The sequence below is a fragment of the Balaenoptera physalus genome (assembly GCF_965194825.1).
Source record: "Balaenoptera physalus genome assembly, chromosome: 14".
Lineage (NCBI taxonomy): Eukaryota > Metazoa > Chordata > Mammalia > Artiodactyla > Balaenopteridae > Balaenoptera > Balaenoptera physalus.
Window position 1 is genome coordinate 43365291 of NC_138893.1, and position 25819 is coordinate 43391109.

General features: G+C 37.0%; 1 protein-coding gene across 9 annotated transcripts in view; it reads left to right on the plus strand.

The window, feature by feature from the left end:
• The window catches only part of LOC309643036 (uncharacterized protein), a gene marked incomplete at its 5' end in the record, with an annotated part of 739057 nt that overhangs the window by 394845 nt on the left and 318393 nt on the right, over positions 1-25819 (plus strand). Inside the window, one exon of one of the 9 annotated variants that reach the window (XR_014253492.1) lies at positions 16974-17178. The exons of the other annotated variants lie outside the window; for them this stretch is intronic. The remainder of the gene's footprint in view (positions 1-16973; positions 17179-25819) is intronic. 9 annotated transcript variants of the gene reach the window in all.

Below are 25819 nucleotides of genomic sequence, written 5' to 3' on the forward strand. Positions count from 1 at the left end.
GACTAGGATGGTAGTCGCCATGGGATACTAGGGGGAAAAGAAGAGATATTGGTCAAAAGGTACAAAGTGTCAGATGAATGAGTTTTGGAAGTCTAATGTACAGCATGATGATAGAAGTTAGCAATACTGTATTGTATTCTTGAAATTTGCCAAAAGGATAATTAAATTAAGTCTTCTCACAACACACAGACACACACACACACAGAAATCCCAAAAATAGTAACTATGTAGAGGTGATAGATTAGTTGTTCAGCTTGATTGTGATGATATTTTCACAATATATACATATATCAAAACATCAGGTTGTATACTTTAAACATATACATTTTTTTATGTGAAAGACATCTCAATAATGTTGTTAAAATGTATTTTAATTTTTCTAAATATGAATAACAAATATAGGTCACACACTTTATTTTGTTTTGTTTTCCTGAGTGAAAGGTATGTCTCTCAGGGAAGCAAGTTGAATCCCTATGCAACCAGACTCCATCCAGCATATTGGGTCTTCATTGTTGTATAGGCAGTTTGTCACAGAGGACATGAAGTCACTGGGAGATATGGCTCATTTTCACAGGGCTGATCATTTTGCTCAATGATCAGAGAGAAACATTTTTATACTAAATCAAACATGAATAAATGCAGAATCATTGGCACTTTTAAGATGAATGCACACTTCAAAGAGATGTCTTATTTGTATTTGGCCAATTCATGTGGCTACCTGAGGTCTCCCAAGAGGACTTTAGTGAGAACCACTGGTGTGGGGAATCCTCAGAGATAGATTTATCTGTGACACTCCATGCATGGAGAGGTTCTAGTTACAATAGGATGGCTCTTATCCTAAAAGTATCACTCTCCTTATTTATATACAGGTAGGCTATGATCTGAAATTCTAATATGAGAATTTTGTTTCTCTCAAGAATTTGATTATTTCAGACTTAACTATTCACAATTTCAAAAATGCTTTAGTGTTTCCTGCCTCAGTATCTTTGCTTGTTCTGTCCCCATGTGCCAGGAAATCATTTTCTGTTACTTAATTCCTAATGTATGCATACCCAAATCCTTCCCTTTCTTTAAAATCAGTCTCAAATTCTAAGTCCTTCATGCATACATGGACACACACGTCTTTGAAAACTCTATCTTCCTGCCACTTTTAGCCAGAACATATACTCAGTAAGTACCTATCAAGTCTCAATTCTGTCTGGACATTATGCCAGACATAAGGGATATGGCTTTGAAAAAAAGAACTAGCTGAGTTACATCTCCTCTGATCTACCCCACTTTCATCTACAAGCGTTCATATTTATTTTATTATTTTAAACTCTTTCTTACAATTACCTCTAAAAACATAATGCAGTGGAAAGAGCATGGATTTTAAAGTTATTTTAAAATCAAAGCTCTACCAGTAACAAATCTGTGACCTTGAAACAATCATTTAACCTCTCTGAATCTCAGCTCTTACATCTTAAAATTTATAGACAATATTTGTATCATGATCCATCCATCATGATAGATGTTAAATAAAAAAAGTTGGATTTCATAGCCTAGACTGCTGAATAGTCAATGAACCACAAATACTGTTTTCACCTTACTCCTGCTAGCCTACTTAGCCCTTGAGGGCTGCATCCCCCATAGAATCCAGCAGAATGATAACCAAATATTGGAAACAAAATAAATAATAGAGTATGAATATTGATGGATGTACTCTAGGGAGAAGTGACATAGTCAGACACTTTCAAGCAAATGGAGAGTTGGAGAGTAAGTAGGGGGATGGGGAGGGAGCATTGCTAAGTGTTTGTGAGGTAAAGTTTGAGAGTGACTCATTATGCAGAAACTGAGAGTTCAAACTGGACCTAACTACTATTTATCAAAGACCAGTTCTGTCTACTATATCCTTAAATATGGCTCTGATCTGCCCTTCTCTATTCTTTGGAGGTAAGGGAAATGTTGTATATATTCAGAACCATGACCAGAACCATACTGCTTTTCATAACCCATCATATCAGTATCACTTCTCTCAGGATCTCATCACTATTTTCAACAGGATCTCACAGGTACAGTGGAGGGAGTTCTATATGACACCATCATGGGACAGTTCATTTTTATCTTCAAATTAGTGACATGTCCTAAATAGTTGGATATTTTTTTCCTGAGGTTCTCTAAACACCCAGCTTCTTCCTTCCCTAGAATTAATTCTTGACCAGGTAATACTGATTATTACAGCTAAATTATCTTTGTGGTCATGGATATTATACTGAATAAAAACTAACTTCAAATCAAGACAATATAAAAGAGAATAGGATAGTAACCTTATAGTACTGAGCAGATAGGGTCATGGGTTGGAAGTAAACTAATTGGCTTTTTGAACAGAACCCTCCTCCAGGGGCTCCAGTGACCTTTCATTTTAATGAATATTTGCCAAAATTAGAGACCTCTCTAAGCTACAGTCACCCAGGTATAGTGCAGAATTGTTAAAGGTCCAAACTAGAAACATTTCAATGAGTCTAACAGAGAATGGAGTATTAAGAAGATACACTGTTTTTAGAGTCTATTAGCATTATTTTAACTTCCTTCATCCCCTCAAAGCTCAGGAAAAGTAGCTTTATTTACATCCTATGAATAGTGTAAACTGGAGTTCCTGGTAGTTATAATTTGGTTATTCAATCAGTTTGTGAAGTAGAACTCATGATTTCTGGAGTCCACACCAGAATTTCTACCCCTTAGCCAAGTCATTAATCAATGCTTCTATTGTATTATTTACTTTTATCACTTATAACACTTAAATTGCCTATTATTCTTTTTTTCTTCCAATAAATATTTCTGTAATTACCTGTATTGGAGGAGATTAGTTGAGGACATTTGAGGACTCTTCTATTTAGTTGAGTTAAGATATGGACACATAAGAAGATAATTAACATTTCATGTGTCAAATTTGTCTTTAAAAATACCTGCTTTAAAATTATCACCAGTGGTGCTATGAGAAGGCTTCCTGGTAGAAGTAATGATTGAGAGAGTTGATATAAATGATGAGGGCATATAAGGGCACTGTTTACAATAGCCAAGACGTGGAAGCAACCTAAATGTCCATTGACAGAGGAATGGATAAAGAAGATGTGGCAATATATACAATGGAATATTACTCAGCCATTAAAAAGAATGAAATAATGCCATTTGCAGCAACATGGACGGATCTAGAGATTGTCATAGTGAGTGAACAGAGAAAGAGAAATGTTGTATGATATCTCTTATAAGCGGAATCTAAAAAGAAATGATACAAATGAAATTACTTACAAAACAGAAAGAGACTCACTTAGAGAACAAACTTACAGTTACTGGGGGGAGGGGATAGTTAGGGAGTTCGGGTTTGACATGTACACACTGCCGTATTTAAAGTAGATAACCAACAAGGATCTACTGCATAGCACAGGGAACTCTGCTCAATATTATGTAACAACCTAAATGGGAAAAGAATTTGAAAGAGAATAGATACATGTATATGTATAACTGAATCAATTTGCTATACACCTGAAGCTATCATAACATTGTTAATCAACTATACTCCAATATAAAATTAAAAGTTAAAAAAAATTGACTAAGAACTTCCAAGCCTGGGAATTAGTATATCCACTAGCAACTAGTCAACTAGCATATGTGCAACACCACTACAGACTGGTGAAAGACTTTGCCTTATCCTTACTTTGTTTTCTCTAAGTAGCTTATGCATGTTGGGCACATAGGAGACACTCAACAAATACTTGTTGACCTGAGGCACAGCATGGCTTAGTGAAAAGATTTAAAATAAAATAGATTTTGGCTTTATCATTGACCATGTGTTGAAGACAAAATTAAATACACCCCTGGGAGTGATTTTCCTCTTTGATGGGGGCCCACTGTCTACCTCATTGGACTTTTCTGAGCAACTCTTCTCACTTTAAAAACCTTCCGGAGCAAATGCATCCACGTGGTTGGCCACTGACCTCATCTTTTTTTTTTTTTTTAACATCTTTATTGGAGTATGATTGCTTTACAATGGTGTGTTAGTTTCTGCTCTATAACAAAGTGAATCAGCTATACATATACATATATCCCCATATCTCCTCCCTCTTGCGTCTCCCTTACACCCTCCCTATGCCACCCCTCTAGGTGGTCACAACGCATCCTGCTGCTCTCATCTATATGCTGAGAACTTCCATACCTGAGTCTCCAACATCTGAGTCTCTGTTTGTTTGCCTGCCATAGCCTTCTTAACATCCACCAGATACCTCAAAATAAAAGTGAATAAAAACAGAGAGGAAAAAAGAAGATATTCTCTCTTCCTGTTCCACTCCTTCTCCATAGCCTCCTATTGCTCTTTTATTCTTCATTGAAGTGAAGAGTAACCTCTCTATCTCAAAACTTCAGTCTCAGAAAAAAGTCTCAGAAATGCTTAACCCTTAAATAGCTGAAGAAAAAAATAAAATAAAATAAAACGCAAATTCACTCCAGCAAACTAAGGATGATTAAGTCATCATGTTGCCTCTTCCAAGGGTAATTTTGTACACCATAGATATATAAATAACTCTTTTTATTTGTATAGTCTAGTGCATTATATATATATTTCAGAGGAATTATTATTTATATATTTTAATTCTCAGTAAGAGGTTATGGAGGGACAGTGGCGGTAATTTTTAATTAGAGAAGCTGTCTGGATTCAATTATTTTTCACATACCACTTAACCAGTGTCTTTTCTAACAACTTGGGCTAGCCCAGGTACCTCCTACACTCACACTTTGTAGATGTTAGTAAAAATTTTATTTTTAATTTTTTTTTGTTTTTGTTTTGGCCACACCACGAGGGTTGTGGGATCTTAGTTCCCCAATGAAGTATTGAACCCGTGCCCTTGACGGTGAAAGTGCAGAATCCTAACCACTTGACTACCAGGAAATTCTCCAGTAAAAATTTTAAAATGGATGTATACATGAATGAATAATTGAATGAGTGCCCTATGTACTGTGGATCCACTAAAAGTGGACATACCCACATGCCCAGCTGGAATAGCTGTCCCCTAAACCACAAAACTCCTGAATGCTACCTTGATGCCATAGACTGAGGATATGTAAATTTAGCACCTGACTCAGGAGACTGAAAATAAATTCCCTTTAAACTCTAGACAACCTTATTGATACCTGTTACTTGAGAATCGCAAATCGTTAGCAGGGAACCCTAGCTCTACAGGTTCTTAAAAATCATATAACAAAAATTCTGAAAGTGAGGATGCAGAATTTTGAGAGATAACATAAATTTGAGCTTAATTTTTTTTTAACATCTTTATTGGAGTATAATTGCTTTACAATGGTGTGTTAGTTTCTGCTTTAAAACAAAGTGAATCAGTTATACATATACATATGTTCCCGTATCTCTTCCCTCTTGCATCTCCCTCCCTCCCACCCTCCCTATCCCACCCCTCTAGGTGGTCACAAAGCACCGAGCTGATCTCCCTGTGCTATGCGGCTGCTTCCCACTAGCTATCTATTTTACATTTGGTAGTGTATATATGTCCATGACACTCTCTCACCCTGTCACATCTCACCCCTCCCGCTCCCCATATCCTCAAGTCCATTCTCTAGTAGGTCTGTGTCTTTATTCCCATCTTGCCACTAGGTTCTTCATGACCTTTTTTTTTTTTTTTCCTTAGATTCCATATATATGTGTTAGCATACTGTATTTGTTTTTCTCTTTCTGACTTACTTCACTCTGTATGACAGACTGTAACTTGAGCTTAATTTTAATAGAACCAAACAACACATGTTAACCTTTCTTCTGTGTTTGGAGACCCTGCATAAATCCTCAGAGCCTGAATTACTAACTTTGTATCCTGACGATGATGACATGAAAGACTTGAGTAATGGATTGAGAACTCTTGGTTGGATTCTAAGTCAAGCTACCCTCCTAATTTCAATAATTAGACCTTGAGACTTTTGCTTATTTTTGAGTTGATACTGTATATGTTTATATACAGTATACTATATAGTTAAATAAAATGTTATATATATTATGTATATAACATTTTGTGTGTATATATATAACATACATGTATACATAACATATATATGTTATATGTTTAAAAGTATGTTATATATATACATACTTTTAAAATAACAAGTGAAGTGGGAAAAGTGGTAGTGTGGCTCTGGAATTTTTGCTCTAGAAGTTGTCTCAAGAATCACTGAGCTAGAGGTTTCTGAAGAGTTTCTTCTGCTGTTATATCTAGGTGCTAGTGTGTTTGTATGTTTAGTAGCCTGCACCTGAGCTGATTTGGGTTTGTCATGCTTGGCAGCAGATGTAGCAAACCTCAGCTTTACTGAAGAGTGACTGAGACAGCTTAGGCTGATGGGTGAGTGGTTGTCAATCTTTAATCATCTCACACAAAAGGGAGGTTCGACGCTACCAAAGTTGACACTTGTTTTAAGGGAGATCGACCCTAATTTAATCTTGTTTTTCACTTTATTAACTATGTGAAGCTCTTGCTGGTGCTAAATTTGGAGCAATAAGTCATGAACATGTGATAATATGAGCCTGTCCTGTACTATGGAAATATCAGAAGTTAGATGAAAATCTTACTCACATTCCTTAAGAAGCTCATTCTAAAGGAGCTGGTTAATCAGGATATAGATGAGAGATTCTTTCCAGCAGAAGGAGGGGGCAGCTGTAGATAACAATGCAAATTTTTTAAAGGATATGGTTATGTGCAATTAGAGGAAAATACTTACAAGAAATGAAACCCAATTCTTAGAAGGGTATGAATTGAGGATAAGTGTCCATTTGAAGCACACGTTTGGAACTGATTCAATACAGAGAACCAAGCATAAAATACAGCCTCCATTATTTACTCCAAATCCTTTGAAATGCTAGAAAGGATATTCAGAAAATCCATAAGTATTCTTGAATATAGAAGGATAACCTTCAATGGATGAGTAGCTGTGCAGAATCCTAAGCAAATGGAAAGCAAAATGGGATAAATTGAAAACGGGAACCTCAGCCCTGGCATGTACATCAGAGGGCTGCTGCAGAAGGAGAGGGTGGGGATCTTCTCTAGGAGTCCTCCAAGCCGAGTATTTTACCCATTTTATAGATATGGAAATTGCGGCTCAATTTAAGTAGTTTGTCCAAGTGAGATAAATTTCAAACCCAGAAGTGTCTCACTCTCAAGCCGCTGAATTAATTGTTCTAGTTGCCTCTCTCTGTCTTAAACTTGATCTAGCATTTCTCATTGATTCCTTACAAAAATCCTATGAGTTTTCTGTCATTTTACAGATGAGGAAACTGTGTGTGGACTTTGGATTAGTTATTCCAGTGGGACTATGCTTTCTAAGAGTCTGTTTTTATTTTTTTATTTTTATTTTTTAACATCTTTATTGGAGTATAATTGCTTTACAATGGTGTGTTAGTTTCTGCTGTATAACAAAGTGAATTATCTATAGATATACATATATCCCAATATCTCCTCCCTCTTGTGTCTCCCTCCCACAATCCCTATCCCACCCCTCTAGGTGGACACAAAGCATCCAGCTAATTCCTCCTAGCTATCTATTTTACATTTGGTAGTGTATATATGTCCATGCCACTCTCTCACTTCGTCCCAGCTTACCCTTCCCCCTCCCTGTGTCCTCAAGTCCATTCTCTACGTCTGTGTCTTTATTCCTGTCCTGCCCCTAGGTTCTTCAGAACCTTTTTTTTTTTTTTTTTTTTAGATTCCTTATATATGTGTTAGCATACGGTATTGGTTTTTCTCTTTCCGACTTACTTTTGTATGTATGACAGTCTCTAAGTCCATCCAGCTCACTACAAATAACTCAATTTCATTTCCTTTTATGGCTGAGTAATATATTCCATTGTATATATGTGCCACATCTTCTTTGTCCATTCATCTGTCGATGGACACTTAGGTTACTTCCATGTCCTGGCTATTGTAAATAGAGCTGCAATGAACATTGTGGTACATGCCTCTTTTTGAATTATGGTTTTCTCAGGGTATATGCCCAGTAGTGGGATTGCTGGGTCATATGGTAGTTCCATTTTTAGTTTTTTGAGGAACCTCCATACTATTCTCCATAGTGTCTGTATCAATTTACATTCCCACCAACAGTGCAAGAGGGTTCCCTTTTCTCCACACCCTCTCCAGCATTTATTGTTTGTAGATTTTTTGATGATGGCCATTCTGACTGGTGTGAGGTAATACATCATTGCAGTTCTGATTTGCATTTCTCTAATGATTAGTGACGTTGAGCATCCTTTCACGTGTTTGTTGGCAATCTGTATATCTTCTTTGGAGAAATGTCTGTTTAGGTCTTCTGACCAGTTTTGGGTTGGGTTGTTTGTTTTTTTGATATTGAGCTGCATGAGCTGCTTGTATATTTTGGAGATTAATCCTTTGTCAGTTGCTTCATTTGCAAATATTTGCTCCCATTCTGAGGGTTCTCTTTTTGTCTTGTTTAGGGTTTTCTTTGCTGTGCAAAACCATTTAAGTTTCATTAGGTCCCATTTGTTTATTTTTGTTTCTATTTCCGTTTCTCTAGGAGGTGGGTCAAAAAGGATCTTGCTGTGATTTATGTCATAGAGTGTTCTGCCTATGTTTTCCTCTAAGAGTTTTAAAGTGTCTGGCGTAACATTTAGGTCTCTAATCCATTTTGAGTTTATTTTTGTGTATAGTGTTAGGGAGTGTTCTAATTTCATTCTTTTACCTATAGCTGTCCAGTTTTCCCAGCACCACTTATTGAAGAGGCTACCTTTTCTCCATTGTATACTCTTGCCTCCTTTATCAAAGATAAGGTGACCATATGTGCGTGGGTTTATCTCTGGGCTTTCTATCCTGTTCCATTGATCTATATTTCTGTGTTTTGTGCCACTACCATACTGTCTTGATTACTGTAGCTTTGTAGTATAGTTTGAAGTCTGAGACCTGATTCCTCCAGCTCCGTTTTTCTTTCTCAAGATAGCTTTGGCTATTCAGGGTCTTTTGTGTTTCCATACAAATTATGAATTTTTTTGTTCCACTTCTGCAAAAAAAGGCCATTGGTAGTTTGATATGGATTGCATTGAATCTGTAGATTGCTTTGGGTAGTATAGTCACTTTCACAATGTTGATTCTTCCAATCTAAGATCATGGTATATCTCTCCATCTGTTTGTATCATCTTTAATTTCTTTCTTCAGTGTGTTATAGTTTTCTGCATACAGGTCTTCTGTCTCCTTAGGTAGGTTTATTCCTAGGTATTTTATTCTTTTTGTTGCAATGGTAAATGGGAGTGTTTCCTTAATTTCTCTTTCAGATTTTTCATCATTAGTGTATAGGAATGCAAGAGACTTCTGTGCATTAATTTTGTATCCTGCTACTCTACCAAATTCATTGATTAGCTCCTGTAGTTTTCTGGTAGCATCATTAGGATTCTCTATGTATAGTATCATGTCATCTGCAAACAGTGACAGTTTTACTTCTTCTTTTCTGATTTGGATTCCTTTTATTTTTTTTTCTTCTCTATTGCTGTGGCTAAAACTTCCAGAACTATGTTGAATAATAGTGGTGAGAGTGGGCATCCTTGTCTTGTTCCTGATCTTAGTGGAAATGGTCTCAGTTTTTCACCATTGAGAACGATGTTGGCTGTGGGTTTGTCATATATGGCCTTTATTATGTTGAGGTAATTTCCCTCTATGCCTACTTTCTGGAGGGTTTTTCTCATAAATGGGTGTTGATTTTTGTCAAAAGCTTTTTCTGCATCTTTTGAGATGATCATATAGTTTTTATTCTTCAATTTGTTAATATGGTGTATCACATTGATTGATTTGCATATGTTGAAGAATCCTTGCGTTCCTCGCATAAACCTGACTTGATCATGGTGTATGATCCTTTTAATGTGCTGTTGGATTCTATTTGCTAGTATTTTGTTGAGGACTTTTGCATCTATATTCATCAGTGATATTGGCCTGTAGTTTTCTTTTTTGTGACATCTTTGTCTGGTTTTGGTATCAGGGTGATGGTGGCCTCATAGAATGAGTTTGGAATGTTCCTCCCTCTGCTATATTTTGGAAGAGTTTGAGAAGGATAGATGTTAGCTCTTCTCTAAATATTTGGTACAATTTGCCTGTAAAGCCATCTGGTCCTGGGCCTTTGTTTGTTGGAAGATTTTTAATCACAGTTGCAATTTCAGTGCTTATGATTGGTCTGTTTATATATTCTGTTTCTTCCTGGTTAATTCTCAAAAGGTTGTGCTTTTGTAAGAATTGGTCCATTTCTTCCAGGTTGTCCATTTTATTGGAGTATAGTTGCTTGTAATAATCTCTCATAATCCTTTGTATTTCTGCAGTGTCAGTTGTTACTTCTTCTTTTTCATTTCTAATTCTATTGATTTGAATCTTCTCCCTTTTTTTTCTTGATGAGTCTGGCTAATGGTTTATCAATTTTGTTTATCTTCTCAAAGAACCAGCTTTTAGTTTCATTGTTGTGTGCTATCATTTCTTTTTCACTTATTTCTGATCTGATCTTTGTGATTTCTTTCCTTCTGCTAACTTTGGGGTTTTGTTGTTCTTCTTTCTCTAATTGCTTTAAGTGTAAGGTTAGGTTGTTTATTTGAGATGTTTCCTGTTTCTTGAGGTAGGATTGTATTGCTATAAACTTCCCTCTTAGAACTGCTTTTGCCGCATCCCATAGGTTTTGCGTTGTTGTGTTTTCATTGTCATTTGTGTCTAGGTATTTTTTGATTTCCTCTTTGATTTCTTCAGTGATCTCTTAGTTATTTAGTAGTGTATTGTTTAGCCTCCATGTATTTGCATTTTTTACACATTTTTCCTGTAATTGATATCAAGTCTCATAGCATTGTTGTTGGAAAAGATGCTTGATATGATTTAAATTTTCTTAAATTTACCAGCGGTTGATTTGTGACCCAAGATATGATCTTTCCTGGAGAATGTTCCATGTGCACTTGAGAAGAAAGTGTAATCTGCTGTTTTTGGATGGAATGTCCTATATATATCAATTAAGTGCATCTTGTTTGATGTGTCCTTTAAAGCTTGTGTTTCCTTATTTATTTTCATTTTGCATTATCTGTCTATTGGTGAAAGTGTGGTGTTAGAGTCCCCTACTATGACTGTGTTACCATCAATTTCCCATTTTATGTCTGTTAGCATATGCCTTATGTATTGAGGTGCTCCTATGTTGGGTGCATGAATATTTACAATTGTTCTATCTTTCTCTTGGATTGATCTCGTCATCATTATGTAGTGTCCTTCTTTGTCTCTTGTAATAATGTTTGTTTCAAAGTCCCTTTTGTCTGATATGAGAATTCCTACTTCTGCTTTCTTTTGATTTCCATTTGCATGGAATATCTTTTTCCATCCCTTCACTTTCAGTCTGTATGTGTCCCTTGGTCTGAAGTGGGTCTCTTGTAGACAGCATATATATGGGTCTTGTTTTTGTATCCATTCAGCCAGTGTATGCCTTTTGGTTGCAGCATTTAATCCATGTACACTTAAGGTAGTTATCGATATGTATGTTCCCATTACCATTTTCTTAACTGTTTTGGGTTTGTTATTGTAAGTCTTTTCCTTCTCTTGTGTTTCCTGCCTAGATAAGTTCCTTTAGCATTTGTTGTAGAGCTGGTTTGATGGTGCTGAATTCTCTTAGCTTTTGCTTGTCTGTAATGGTTTTAATTTTTCCATCAAATCTGAATGAGATCCTTGCTGGGTAGAGTAATCTTAGTTGTAGGTATTTCCCTTTCATCACTTTAAATATGTCCTGCCACTCCCTTCTGGTTTGCAGAGTTTCTGTTGAACGATCAGCTGTTAACCTTATGGGGATTCTCTTGTATGTTATTTGTTGCTTTTCCCTTGCTACTTTTAATATTTTTTCTTTGTATTTAATTTTGATAGTTTGATTAATATGTGTCTTGGCATGTTTCTCCTTGGATTTATCCTGTATGGGACTCTCTGTGCTTCCTGGACTTGCTTGACTGTTTCCTTTCCCATATTAGGGAAGTTTTCAACTATAATCTCTTCAAGTATTTTCTCAGTCCCTTTTTTTTCTCTTCTTCTTCTGTAACCCCTACAATTCAAATGTTGGTGCATTTAATATTGTCCCAGAGGTCTCTGAGATTGTCTTCAATTGTTTTCTTTCTTTTTTCTTCCTTCTGCTCTGAGGTAGTTGTTTCCACTATTTTATCCTCCAGTTCACTTATCCGTTCTTTGCCTCAGTTATTCTGCTATTGATTCCTTCTAGAGAATTTTTTATTTCATTTTTTGTGTTGTTCATTATTGTTTGTTTTCTCTTTTGTTCTTCTATGTCCTTGTTAAACATTTCTTGTATTTTCTCCATTCTATTTCCAAGATTTTGGATCATCTTTACTATCATTACTCTGAATTCTTTTTCAGGTAGACTGCATATTTTCTCTTCATTTGTTTGGTCTGGTGGGTTTTTACCTTGCTCCTTCGTCTGCTGTGTATTTCTCTGTCTTCTCATTTTGCTTAATTTACTGCATTTGGGGTCTCCTTTTCATAGGCTGCAAGTTCGTAGTTCATGTTGTTTTTGGTGTCTGCCCCCAGTGGGTAAGGTTAGTTCAGTGGGCTGTGTAGGCTTCCTGGTGGAGGGGACTGGTGCCTGTGTTCTGGTGGATAAGTTTAGATCTTGTCTTTCTAGTGGGCAGGACCACGTCTGCTGGTGTGTTTTGGGGTGTCTGTGAACTTTTTATGATTTTCAGCAGCCTCTTTGCTAATGGGTGGTGTTGTGTTCCTGTCTTGCTAGTTGTTTGGCATAGGGTGTCCGTCACTGTAGCTTGCTGGTCATTGAGTGAAGCTGGGTCTTAGTGTTGAGATGGAGATCTCTGGGAGAGCTTTTGCCATTTGATATTATGTGGGACCGGGAGGTCTCTGGCTGACCAATGTCCTGAACTCAGCTCTCCCACCTCAGAGGCTCAGGCCTGACACCCGGCCAGAGCACCAAGACCCTGTTTGGAAGTCTGAGGTCTTCTGCCAGTGTTCAGTAGGTGTTCTGTAGGAGTTTTTCCACATGTAGATCTATTGCTGATATATTTGTGGGGAGGAAGGCAATCTCCATATCTTACTCCTCTGCCATCTTGAAGGTCTCCTCTCTAAGAATCTGTTTTTAAAATCTACTCTTTCTTCATCTTTTTCTCCATAATAATATTAGTAAGGAGCCAGATAAAGATTTCAGGCCTTCTAAATCTACCCTCTCTACTCATTTAATTGGAGAAATTATTCTTCATTCTGGATTTAACACATTATTATAGATGTTTGCTTCATGTTGTCATGTTATAACCTCATTTCACTGGTGGAAAAAAGAATATTATTGCTGTGAGCATTTATTTGTATCCGCATTTCATATTCTAGCCTTTGGCCCTTGTCACTGGGTTAACCGTTATAAAGCCTGATCTGACATAGCTGGACATGACAAAAATCAATCTGAAGTATAATTTTTATGATTTTCCAGGTGGCACTGAGGATTTAGGAAATGGGTTCTATGTATTTAATTTTAGAGGGTAAAATGATGACTGAGTGACCAGGAGATTCAGCATCCAAGTATCAGAAATGCAGAAGTCTTACAGGAAATTCTTATAAGAAAGCAAAGTCACGAAGCTGAGGCATTAGTGAGTGGTTATCAATTTTTAAAAAATCTGATGTACAATGGAGTTAAACTGGGAGGCTCTTTAAGTGGCAACTTCAAGTTTTAATTGTTGGTTTATAGTCCATGGTCAAGGGGACGATTCAAGGGAGATTTAAAAAGCATTGAGCTAAAATGAAACAAACTATTACATACAGAATGTAAATTTCAAATATGTGGTGTTTTTGAAATAAATGATAAAAAGCAAGGTAGGAAATGCTTTTGATTCATAACAACCTCAACATATCAATTGAGGCTGTTTTAGTCAATGACAAAACAATGAGTTAAGCATTTTCAGTTTTTTTTCTGACACCTCCATACTGTTTTCAATAGCCACTGTACCATTTTACATTTGCATTAACAGAGTTCCAATTTCTCCACATTTTCACCAACACTTGTCTCTCTCTCTCTCTCTCTCTCTCTCTCCCCCCCTCCCTTCTTCCCATCCTCCCTCTGTCCTTGTTTTGATACTATCCATTATAAAAGGTGTGAGGTGATAACTACCTTATGATCCAGAAATCCCACTTCTGGGTATATATCCAAAATAATTGAAGTCAGGGTTTTGAAGAGATATCTAGGTTTCATCTTTATTGCAATATTATTCTCAATAGTCAGGATATGGAAAGAACCCAGTGTCCATTGACAGATAAATACACAAAGAAATTGTAGAAGACATGCAGTGGAATATCGTTCAGTCTTAATCCTGCCATTTGAGACAACATAGATAAACCTGGAGAACATGATGCTAAGTGAAATAAGCCAGTTATGGAAGGCCAAAAACTACATGATTCTACTTATATGAGAAATCTAAAGTAGTCAAATTCATAGAAGCAGAGAATGTGATAGTAGTTACCAGGGTCTAGAGTGGGTGGGAGAAAAGGGGAGCTGTTGTTCAATGGATTTAAAGTTTCAATTACATTCAATGAATAAGTCCTTGAGAGCTGCTTACAACACAGTTCCTATAGTTAACAACGCAGGTGGTGTGCACTTCAAAATTTGTTAAGAGGATAGATATCATGTGAAGTGTTCTTACCAAAAAAAAGTAAACAAATACAAACAAAGGGACACAAGGAAACTTTAGGAGGTGGTGGATGTATCTATTACCTTGATTGTAGTGATGGTATCAGGGTGTTTGTTTGTGTCCAAAATCATCAGATTGTACATAGTAGATATGTGCAGTTTGTGTATATTTGTTGTGCCTCAATAAAGCTGTTAAAATGGGTTAAGCATAAAGTAGCACTGCTACTCATAGACTAGAAAATGGAAACGTCTAGGGTTAGATTGGCTTCTAACAGGATTTGGGGATTAAATGACACCATCAGTGCACTTTCTATATTGGGGGTCTACCTTTGTGTTGGCCTCATTCTCAGAAGGTTTTTACCCTGACACATAGTGAGCCTGCAGTGGCAGGTCCGAGTTATATCACAGTAGATTAAATCCAAGAGAAAGTAACATCACGTCTTTCTTCTGGTCCATTCAACCAAGTTCTGAAATGAGCTCTGATTGCCTATATTTGAATTCCATTACAAGCCCTGAACAGTTTTTTGTGTCTAGAGGGATACACTGTGCTGATTGGCTTAGGCCTACTTCTCATACCCATTTCTGAAACTAAAGGTAGGATCACCCAGAAGATGTGATTTGAGAATCCAATGGTGAAACTTAAAAAAATAATACAACAAGTTTCCACTATGGTCAGCATAGAACAGTGTTCAGCTTTGGTATAAAGTATGAGCATTCAGGTAATGAGGTGATACACAGATCAGCATCCAGGAGAAATGCTGATAGTATCCTTACGTTAGAGGTGAGATGGGATCTTGGCCTTGCTACAAGATGTAGATAGAGCACAGACACAGGAGCAAACATTTCTTCCAACTTATACCTCTGAAATATTCAGTAAGGACTCCCAACACATTCCTTATTACTTCCATCTGGCAGTTCACACATGAGTCTCATGCATTGTCTCAACCTCTAATGCAACCCCAGAGCCTGGAGTGATATGAAGGATGAGATCAATTTGGCTGAGGATTGGAAAGAGAATATTCTTTTTTTTTCTGGTATTACAAGATGAAAATATATAAAACTAGTGTTTGATCTTCTGTGGGTTTCCTAAGAGATCTGGGATATAGTTTAAGAATTATTAAATGCAATCTAAGACACTGAGAAAGAATGTGATCGTGTGATTGTGTTTTAGGTTAACATAAAATGAGTGAGGCTGCCTGTTCCCATTTAGCTACAGGAGTGTATAAAACTAAGCTGTGTAGTTGATCCTACTGCACATACAGATAACTGATGAGGATCCACTTGGGTTTCTGTAGTTGGGTTGTAGCCCAATGAGACCCAGCTGGAAAGGCAAGGTGAAGTAGGCAAGTCTCTGAACTTCAACATGTTTCTTTCTATTTTTTTTCCTCTATATTCCAGCTTTTTGCAGAATTTCTAAGGATCTTGGTTGCTGTCTCAAATGACACATTCTGTCTTTGCTCAGTTCTCATCTTCTTTATAGAAATTAATCTAAACATTCCCAGCTGAGTCTGAGGTGAGATAACAGAGACTCAGAGTTAGCGTGGGAGCTAAATTCATGATGTTTTAGAATTACATAGGTGCATTCTAATTTCTTTTGACATAACGCACCACAATGAAGCTTTGAAATCCCATGTTTTAGGTCTTGCTATGCTGCTTTTTCAAAGACTTTACGAAATCTTTATTCTCAATTTGTCCATTTAATTTTTCATTAGCCCTATACATTATATTTATTACCACTTCCTCACATTTACCTATATTTACCTTCCCCTCATATAGAAAACCCTTTCCTCACCCACACATTCATCTATATTTTAAGGCCTACCAAATTACTCTTCTCAGATGATTTGATTCCACCCTTGTCTCACCCATCCTTGAAACGCTTTGAGTACTTGTCATCTGAACTACTCATGTTAATAATTAATCATATTTATCTTGTTTCATACTTCCAAATATTTTGTATGCCTGAGGCTTTGGTCAGCAACTCGTATCATGAGGCTAGGAATAATACTCTAAATTCCTCATGGTACCCAGTTGCTGGAGTTAATCTAATTCTTCCCTCATCACTACAGCCATTTCTCCAGTTCTCACTTGTATCTCCCCATTGATTTCTTATTGCACTTGTTCAGTACATATTCAATTTCATTGTGTAGCACTTGTTAAAAAGGCAGATTCCAAGGCCCCAAATCAAGAGATGTGATTCAGTTGATTTTGGGAAAATTCATAAATGTATCTTTGTGATTCTAAGGAAGGTGAGTCAAATACCAAACTCTGAAAAATGCTTCCATAGATCCTTAAACCTCTTCTATTCACAGAACATTAAGATATCAGAAAGCACTACCTCAGAAAATGCCTACACCTTTGCTTCTTCATCCTGTATTGTCTATGGCCACACAGCTCCCAAATATCTGCTAGAAGACACAAGATCAAAACTGCCCAAAACTGAGGAAGGAGAGAGAGAGAGATTGTTGATGAAAATATGAAGTCTGCAGAAACTTGGCTGTCTCAGACTGGGGACAGGTGAATGACCCAGATTTTTGAAACAAGTAAATTTTCCAGCTTGATGCTTCAGTAGTGGCAAAGCCACTCAGAACACACAGTCAGGTGTACAGTCATTTGTTTAAGAATTTTATCAACATTTTAAAATAACATCAACTGTAATCCCAACCAGTTATTGATTTATTTAGCAAATTATTTCTACTTTTAATTTCTTAAAAGATGGGGCATATAAGTCATAAAATATGCTGTCCCAACCATGATCCAAGCTGAGTATATGACTAAGTGAGTCACCAATCACAGGGTGGTCTTCACATTTCCCATGTAAGAAGATTTGTGGCAGAGAGCTTGGGTTAGGGCAGGATCTTGATAAAATTGAGTGGGACAGCTAGTGTATGGTCATGAGTCAATCCTCATCAGCAGTCTGGTGAGACATTTACTTTGAGAAATTTCAGAAACTGGGAATTAAGGAGTCACATGGGACAGAGTAGGTGTAAGTTTTATACAATGAGAGGAGCCCCACACTAGATGTTATGGGGGCACTCTAAGTTCTAGTGCCCAAGTATTAAGAATGTCAGAGGCAAATATTTGTCAAGCACTTGCCATATACCCTAATTTAATCTTTCCCAAAATGCTATCAGATAGGTATTGTCTCATCTTTATTTTATAGACATAAGATACCGAGTCTCAAAAACATCAAATGAAACGACTTGCCCATGTTAATAGCTAGTAAGTGGCAAAATGGGGATTTTTAAACCAGGAAATTTTACTCCAGTAATGCTGAACTATTACAATTCTCCTCATCCTCTCCTGGCACAGGTTGACTTAGGTATATCTGTATACACATCAAAAATACATATATATGATTGTGTCAGCCCTTTTTTTATTTCATAGGATTGGCCTAAATTCTTTGTTAAATCACACATATGAATGTGCTTGTAAAAGTAGGCAGTACTATTCCATAGGGTTGTGTGGCAAACTTAGGTGTCTGCAGAGACCAGGCAGGAAATATGAGCCCAAACTAAAGGGCCAGCATATTGCTGCTCTGTGGGAAGGTAGGCCCGGAATTGCGAGATTTCTAATTTTTAAGTAAAATCCATGACTCCTTAGTTCAACTGATATTTTTTAACTATTAAATGTAGGTTTAAATTAAAACAACAACAATGAAAAAGAACTGAGGTTATGAAGGTCAACAAAACCTGCCTAGAAGCTGTTGGCTTGAGTTATCTGTACCATATAAGTAGGAAATCTTTTTGTCACAAACAGTTATTGTACTAGAAAATGAACAAACAAACAAACAGACAATATATGTATAGTACTAGGTATATAAACTTTGGTAAGGCATATGACCTCCTAGGGCCTCAATTGCCTCAGCTATAAACTATTCTCCCAATGCCCTGTACACTTCTCTTGCCCCAACTCTAAAATCTCAGATGTTCATAATAAAACCCATGATACTGAATTTGCATCATTCATAGGATGGTTGAGGAGTTGTAAAACACTTAGACATAAAAAAAAATATTTGAAGAGTCTTTTGTAGCAAATGACAGATAACTTCAAATGGGCCCTTATATGCATCTTTGGTCTTCTCTTGCCAAGTGAAGGTGATTAGATTAAGTAAATGCAAACTTCCAAAGGTGTCCCAGTGGTCAGAGCCTAGAAAAATATTCAGGCACCTGGAACTCTAGCAGTAGGATATATTTGGCAAAGATTAGGTAAACATGAATTTGGAAAATGGGGATTGGCAATTTGGTGAGCAATATATGAGTCTGCAGGAGAGAAGACTTGGAGGACAATTATGATTTCAAATAGATGAATGACTGTCAGACACAGAGAGGGGTTGATTTTTTTTCTGCATAACTCTAGGTGTTTGCATTTGCATCAGCAAATGAGGGATGCTGGAGAGAAATTTTGCTTGTATAGAAGAAATCACTTCTTAAAACTGTTATATATAGACAGAGATGCTTCAAGGGACATTTTGAGTTCAGTATTAAAAATATTTAAGCCAAGGTAACAGAAATACTTGGCAGCAATATTGCAAAAAGGACTTGAGCAATGGAATTTAGGGTGAGATGAATAAGATAGTGATTTGCAAGTGTGACTGCCCACCAGACTCACTTAGAAGGGTGGTTAGGCATATAGTAAACACAGTATCTAATTCACTATCAATGGGGTATTGAATGAAAAAACACGTATTTTTTATCAAACAGCTTCAGACGATTCTGTTGAATTCACTTGTCTACAGAAACACTGGAGTAGATTTCCTTAAGCTTCTTATATGCCCAGTATTATCAAAAAAAAAAGAAGAAAAAAGTGATCATTAAAATCTACTGAGCAAATGCTTTGTTCCAGGTATTGGCTACTTGCCTTACATTTATTTCATTGTAAGCTCACTCATCCCCACTGCTTTGTGGATGATAAAAGTGAGGCTTCAAAAAGTTAAATAAATGGTAATCATTGAGGTTGTGGGGTAAGTGAAGGAGCAAAAATCTGAATTTGGAGGTTTACACCAAAACCTCTTTAACTCTTAGATATACTGTCCATGGTATGTTTTTACTGTGCCATAGAATGTGTTCTTGGAGACAGAGATCTTGCAAGGCATTGGGTGGGGTGATACTCTTAGGAAGAGATTAGCACCTTTGTCAGGTGTTCAAGCACCAGCATCTGTAATTTTGTCTCCCTAGAACAAAAAAATTGCAACTTCCACCTTACCCCTAATCCCTCAGGTGGCATCTATGATTATATGAATAAATTAAATCAAGGGGCAAGGGCAAAGATAAAATGAAACGAGGCAACAAAAAAAGCATGATTTTCAAATGGAATGCTATTTATCTGATTGATGCTCTAGGCTGACTGCCCACATTTAATGAATACAGCTCTTAGAGCCACACACAGCTCTGTAATGAATATGAAAATAACAAACTTAATAATACAAACACAAGCAAGAGGACCTGTTTCAGAGGGAAGCAGGGGCAGCGCCTGCAGTGTTAATTTTTTTTAAAATAAATTTATTTATTTATTTTATTTTTGGCTGCGTTAGGTCTTCGTTGCTGCGTGTGGGCTTTCTCTAGTTGCAGCGAGCGGGGGCTAGAGCGCAGGCTCAGTAGTCGTGGTGCACAGGCTTAGTTGCTCTGCTGCATGTGGGATCTTCCCAAACCAGGGCTCGAACCCGTGTCCCCTGTATTGGCAGGCAGATTCTTAACCACTGTGCCACCAGGGAAGCCAGTGTTAAATATTTTAATTTTCAATATCTCCATAGCTGCAGCAAGGCAGAGCAATGTCTATGTGATTAAGAAGAAAATTTTGTTCACTTCTTTAATGTATTCATTTATCCAGGATAGGACAAGGCAAATGTGAAGGGATTTCCATTCATATCAAGAAGACCAAATTTTGTTAAATTAAAAGTCTCCAGGTTGTAAAAGTTGGCCTTAGTCTTGACTGTTTTCATTTATTCTCAGCAAATCATTGTCCACTCTTTGTTGCTTCCAGCTTTTAACAGAGATGCTTGAAGATGCCATGAGAAATGGCCAGTGATGAATATAATATGTTGCAGAATTATAAATAGCTGGGGCAAGTTCAACACACACACATACACTCACAGACACATGTACACACACCACACTCACACACACCACACTCACATTGACTAAAAGCACTATAAGTATACCGCATATGATTAAATAAACTATTAAATTTAAGTAGAATGATCTTTCTAGAAAGAACAATGGGACCATTGTGTTGTGCAGTTCTATTACTTGATGGTTGGTTTTTTAGGGCCTGCAGTTATAGGGGTGTTATCAACAAAGAAATCAAGTGACACCTATTTCTTTTTTTACTAAGGTCTTGGCATATATTGCTATCCTATTTATGGTGCAAATATCCCCAGATAACAAAATTCCCTGCTAGTAAATGCCGTATACAAGAGAAGAGAACAAGAGAGAACAACTAGGGGAATGTTACCATAGGGTAGTAGGAGTAGAAAGGGCATATATGCCTTTGAGGCTCCATTCAGAGACAGCATTTCTGCCTGACCATGCAAGACACATAATAAGCTCCCAATAAATGTTGCTTTTTTTTTTAACTGAATTTTAAAAATGGCAACTGATTGGATAAAGGACAAGTTAAAGCTGACTTTAAGTTGAAAGCCAACATGTTCATGATAGAGGACCCAGGAAGGGTTGGGATTTGGGAGTATGTGAAAGCTGGTGATTTGGATTTTGACTGAATGATTTTGCCAACATTTGTAAATGCTGCAAAAACTCAGGTAAAAACATGAAATAAAGTAATAAGTAACAAATTGTGACATATCAGTATTTCAACAAAAAGATGATCTCCACACCTAAGGAATATGGATTTTTAAAAACTGGCCCTCCAGTTGGCACTTACGTACAAGGGGATGAGATTTGGAGCCACTCTGCCTTAGTAGTTTTAGTTTCCACAAGTCACTATTGCTTGTAACAACCCATCAGATAATGTACCAAGTTGAGGGAAATGCTTTGTACTGGATGACAAAGATGTAGAAGTCAGAGTTGGAAAGCATATGTATGCCATCTTAAAGTCAGGGTCAATTTTACTGCAATGATGTCTACCAGCAGAGTGACCATTTCATTTTATCAGGTCTTTGACGTGTTACCTACTAACAGTTATCATTCCCTAAAAAAGTCTCAAATTTCCCAAATGTACAGACTCAGAAATGTTACCTAGGGATAGATTTACATAGAAGTGGTTAAAACATTTGGTTTACTTCTTATTTATTTAAAGTCCTTCACCTCATGAACTTCAATAATTTTAATGAGAAAATAGAGACACATTAATACTTGTGATAACCAGGGATTTAATGCTCCTTTATTATTTTTTTAAATAGCTAATATCTTAAATAGTTATTTCAGATTTCTAAGCCTGAAAACATAATCATACCTCAGTCACAAATATGGTGGTTGTAGGTTACTATGTCTGTTTCTGTCTCTCAGCATGGTTTGGTCTCTTGCCTTCAGCTTTCCACCTACAGAAACTGGATTACTGGTAAGCCTATTTCGTGGGTGGTGAGGGGAAGGCACATTTGACCTTCTTTTAGTGGTCCAAATTAGCCTTATTGAAAATCACAGTAATGTTTTCTCTGGACTTAGCTCCTGGCCCTTTTTCCAGATAAAGTCTAAGAAAGAGAAAAATATTCAAGTCTTGAAGAGAGGATTCATGTTTCTTTTAAATCATTTCTCTAGTTTACTGTGCCTGGTTAGTTTGTTCCTTTGGGTGTAATAATAAAATGTTATCCATTCCATTGTACATCATGTTGATCCAGAGAGGACATACTTTTGATTCCTGCCAACATGGACGTCCTTCCTAGACTCCCAATTAATTAGTAGCTTTGCATTCACAGTCAGACCACCTCCTTCCATGGCTTCTCATGCTGTTCTCAAAAGCGAGTGTGTGCTTTCGTGTTTGGATCACGGACAAGTTATTATGCTGAACTTAGTCATCCAATTTCTTGCACTTATTAGACCACATTGTAAAATCAATTTCAAACCCTTCTTGCTGTGCCATGTGTCACAGGACATAATCTCAATTACAAAGATACTAAGAAGTACAGGTTATTTGATGCAAAGAATACATACAGATTGAAGAGAGTTTGGAACGCTGGTCATAAAAAGAGTTCCCCCTTAACAGTTGTTTTTCTTATTTTTCCAGAGGTGACATTCAATCTTCCCTGAGAATGTCCATTGAAGTTGGGCATCTGGGAACATTCCTCAAAACTGCCTGTGTTTAGTCAACTAGTCAATGCATGCCATCTATTACCAAATATCTAATATTTTTAAGACCTTTGATTTAACAATATTTTATGCTGAGAAGATGCTCTGCATTCCTATTATATAGTATTTTTTATCCTTGCATGATGGAATATTTCCACGTTCTCAAATACCTTATTGGAATCAGGCACTTCTAACACCAGTTAGGCTCACTATAACACGTAACAAAACAAAATCACTACATTACGTGGAATGGTGAATTACTGGGAGTTTATTGAATTTATAGCTGGCTTTTCTTTCCAAATGCTTTTATTATTTATACTAAATGATGTTTGGAATTCAAATGGATAAAGCATCCAATTTACCCATGAATCAATGAATACAGCAATTTGGAATTTGTTACTTGGGCATCTTACTGCTGTTAGCATGTAGGATCATCAAAATACCCTAAGGGCTGTGATAAATATTTGAATAAACAGTAGTTCAATTATTTCTGTTCATGAAATGAAAGGTTTTACAAAAGTTAAGTATTATATATTACCTACATCCTCTGAATCAAAACAACATGGGAAAGGGAATTATTCTGGAAGTGATTTAAGTCAGATAAAAAGGGAAAAAAAGAGTGAGAATGAGCTAGGATATACTAATCAAATTGCAAACTGACAGTCAATATCTGAGTTTCACTTGTGTCCACAAAAATTGCGCTAGTAATTGCCAAGTAATCCTGAGGAATCCAAAGAGGAATGCCATTCTCTATATACAAAAGCAGGGATTTATGAAGAGAATATTGCTTGAGATTCTGGGAAAATTATCTATTATCTATCTATCATCTATCTATCTGTCTATCTATCTATGAATTTGTGTGTGTGTTTGAACCTCTCCTATGCATTTTCTAATTGATTCTTAATTTTGTCATATACTAAGAAAAAAATTTTAAAAAGGGAAACGAATCTCCTCGATAGTGGAAACTGGGCTTAAAAATGAGGAAGTTCCCTCAAGGATAATACTATCATATTCTTAATTCTGGATGTAATAATCTTTCTTCAAAGAGAAATGTGGCCAAACTAATGATAAACTGCTTTGAAATTCCAGATGGGAAAATCACTGTATGTCTCACATTCAGATTTGTTGCTTTTGGAAAGTAGAAAAATTGGCAGATTCATCAAAATAAGGCCTTCCACTTTCCATCATGATTTTGATGAGGGTAACCTCTCATATTCACCCCAAATTTTGGCTTCTCAGTGACAGTTGTTTTTTTTCTCCCCCCACAATAAATGATCAGTTTAGCACTTTTGAAGCAAAGTGCTATGTAGAATTTTTGAGGGAAAATGAGTTTGTAACCACATAAAAAATCAGCTCTTCTTGTTATGAGCCAACACTTGGCTCCATCCCAGTTATTTAGACTCAGGATCCTGGTAGGATGCCTGGGTTACCAGCTCTTTATGTTCAGAGCTCAGCTAGCTGGCAACACACTCCTTCCAGTCACAGATGTAGAAGACACTTGAGTAAATAACGGTTCACTGAGCCAAGAACTCTCCATCCTTGACCACCTTTTCCACTATGACTGTTCATTCTCTTCTCTGCTAAAGCTGGGCCTTGATGTTTCCAAAATTCACAAAAGGAAACATGTTCACTGAATGTCTTCTGTGGACTCGGTGCAGGCACCAGTGATTCAAAAGTGAACTAGGCCCAGTCCCTGCCTTCAGGATGCTTGCAGGTCTCTGAGGGGAGACAAAGAGATCAGCTATTATCATATTATTGTTAAGAGCTACCATATTGCATGCCCAGGATACAAGAGGAACAAAGTGGAAGGATGAGCATGGTGAGGGATCCAGCAAGGACCGTCAGCAATGGGTGTTTGAGAATCTGTGGTCTGTATGTCGAAAGATTAATAGGGGATTGTAAGAGGAACAAAAGAGGAAAAAAGATTATTAATAACAGTAGCCAACACTTGTGGAGTGAGTGCCAGGTATAAGTTACTGCACTTAATACCCTCGAGCCCCCTATGTGTTAACTGCTGTTAGTATCTCCATTTCACAGATAAAAAAAAATAAAAACTTTTGGGAGGATGAGTGATGGACGTGATATTCAAACCCATCCCTTTACAGGGGGTCTGCTCTTTACCAAGGCTCATATATGACAACAGAAGGGAGGGGAATCAAGTAAAGGTGACAAATTACAATTGTTTTTCACATTTTTGTAATATGGCTATATATGAAAGTAGAGAAAATAAGAGAATATTAACTATACTGAAGAGGTAGGAAGGGATACATCAGGTGGCATCATCTAAGCTGTACTACAGAGTATGGATTTTACCTGGAAAGCAATGAAGTATCATTGAAGAGTTTTCAGCAGTGTATTCCACTGGGGTCTACTGGAGTTGAGCTGTATCATTCCGCTGTTCATGCATGAGCCGGCTCGCATGTGTGGGCACAGAGTGGCTGTTGGCTGATTTAGGGTAACCTTAACGGGGACAAGACTGCCCCCATTTACCTCTGGCTCTCCAGCACCTAGTCTAAGCATGTTCTCATTACAAAGGCAAAGATGCAAGGGTACAAGTGGAAATGCACAAGTGCTTTTACAAGATTCTCCTTCTATAACTTTTGCTAACCCTGTCCAAAGCAAGTCAGATAAATGAACACAGAATTGAAAGGCAAGAGATCATGCTTTGCTTCTTGATGGCAAAGGGCAGTAACAAAAGGCGGGGTAAATAAGTGAGGCCAGCAATGCCATTGATCTGAAATAGTTTTCAAAAATGGGCCTGTCAACTTATACTCCCTCCAGTATTGTTTGAGAGTCACAGTTACTCCTCTTCCTTACCAACACTTGGTATTTTTTTCTCTGTTTAAAAATTCTTCTTCCTCTTCCTCCTCCTCTCTCTCCTCCTCCCCTTCTTTCTCCTCCTTCTTCTTCTCCTCCTC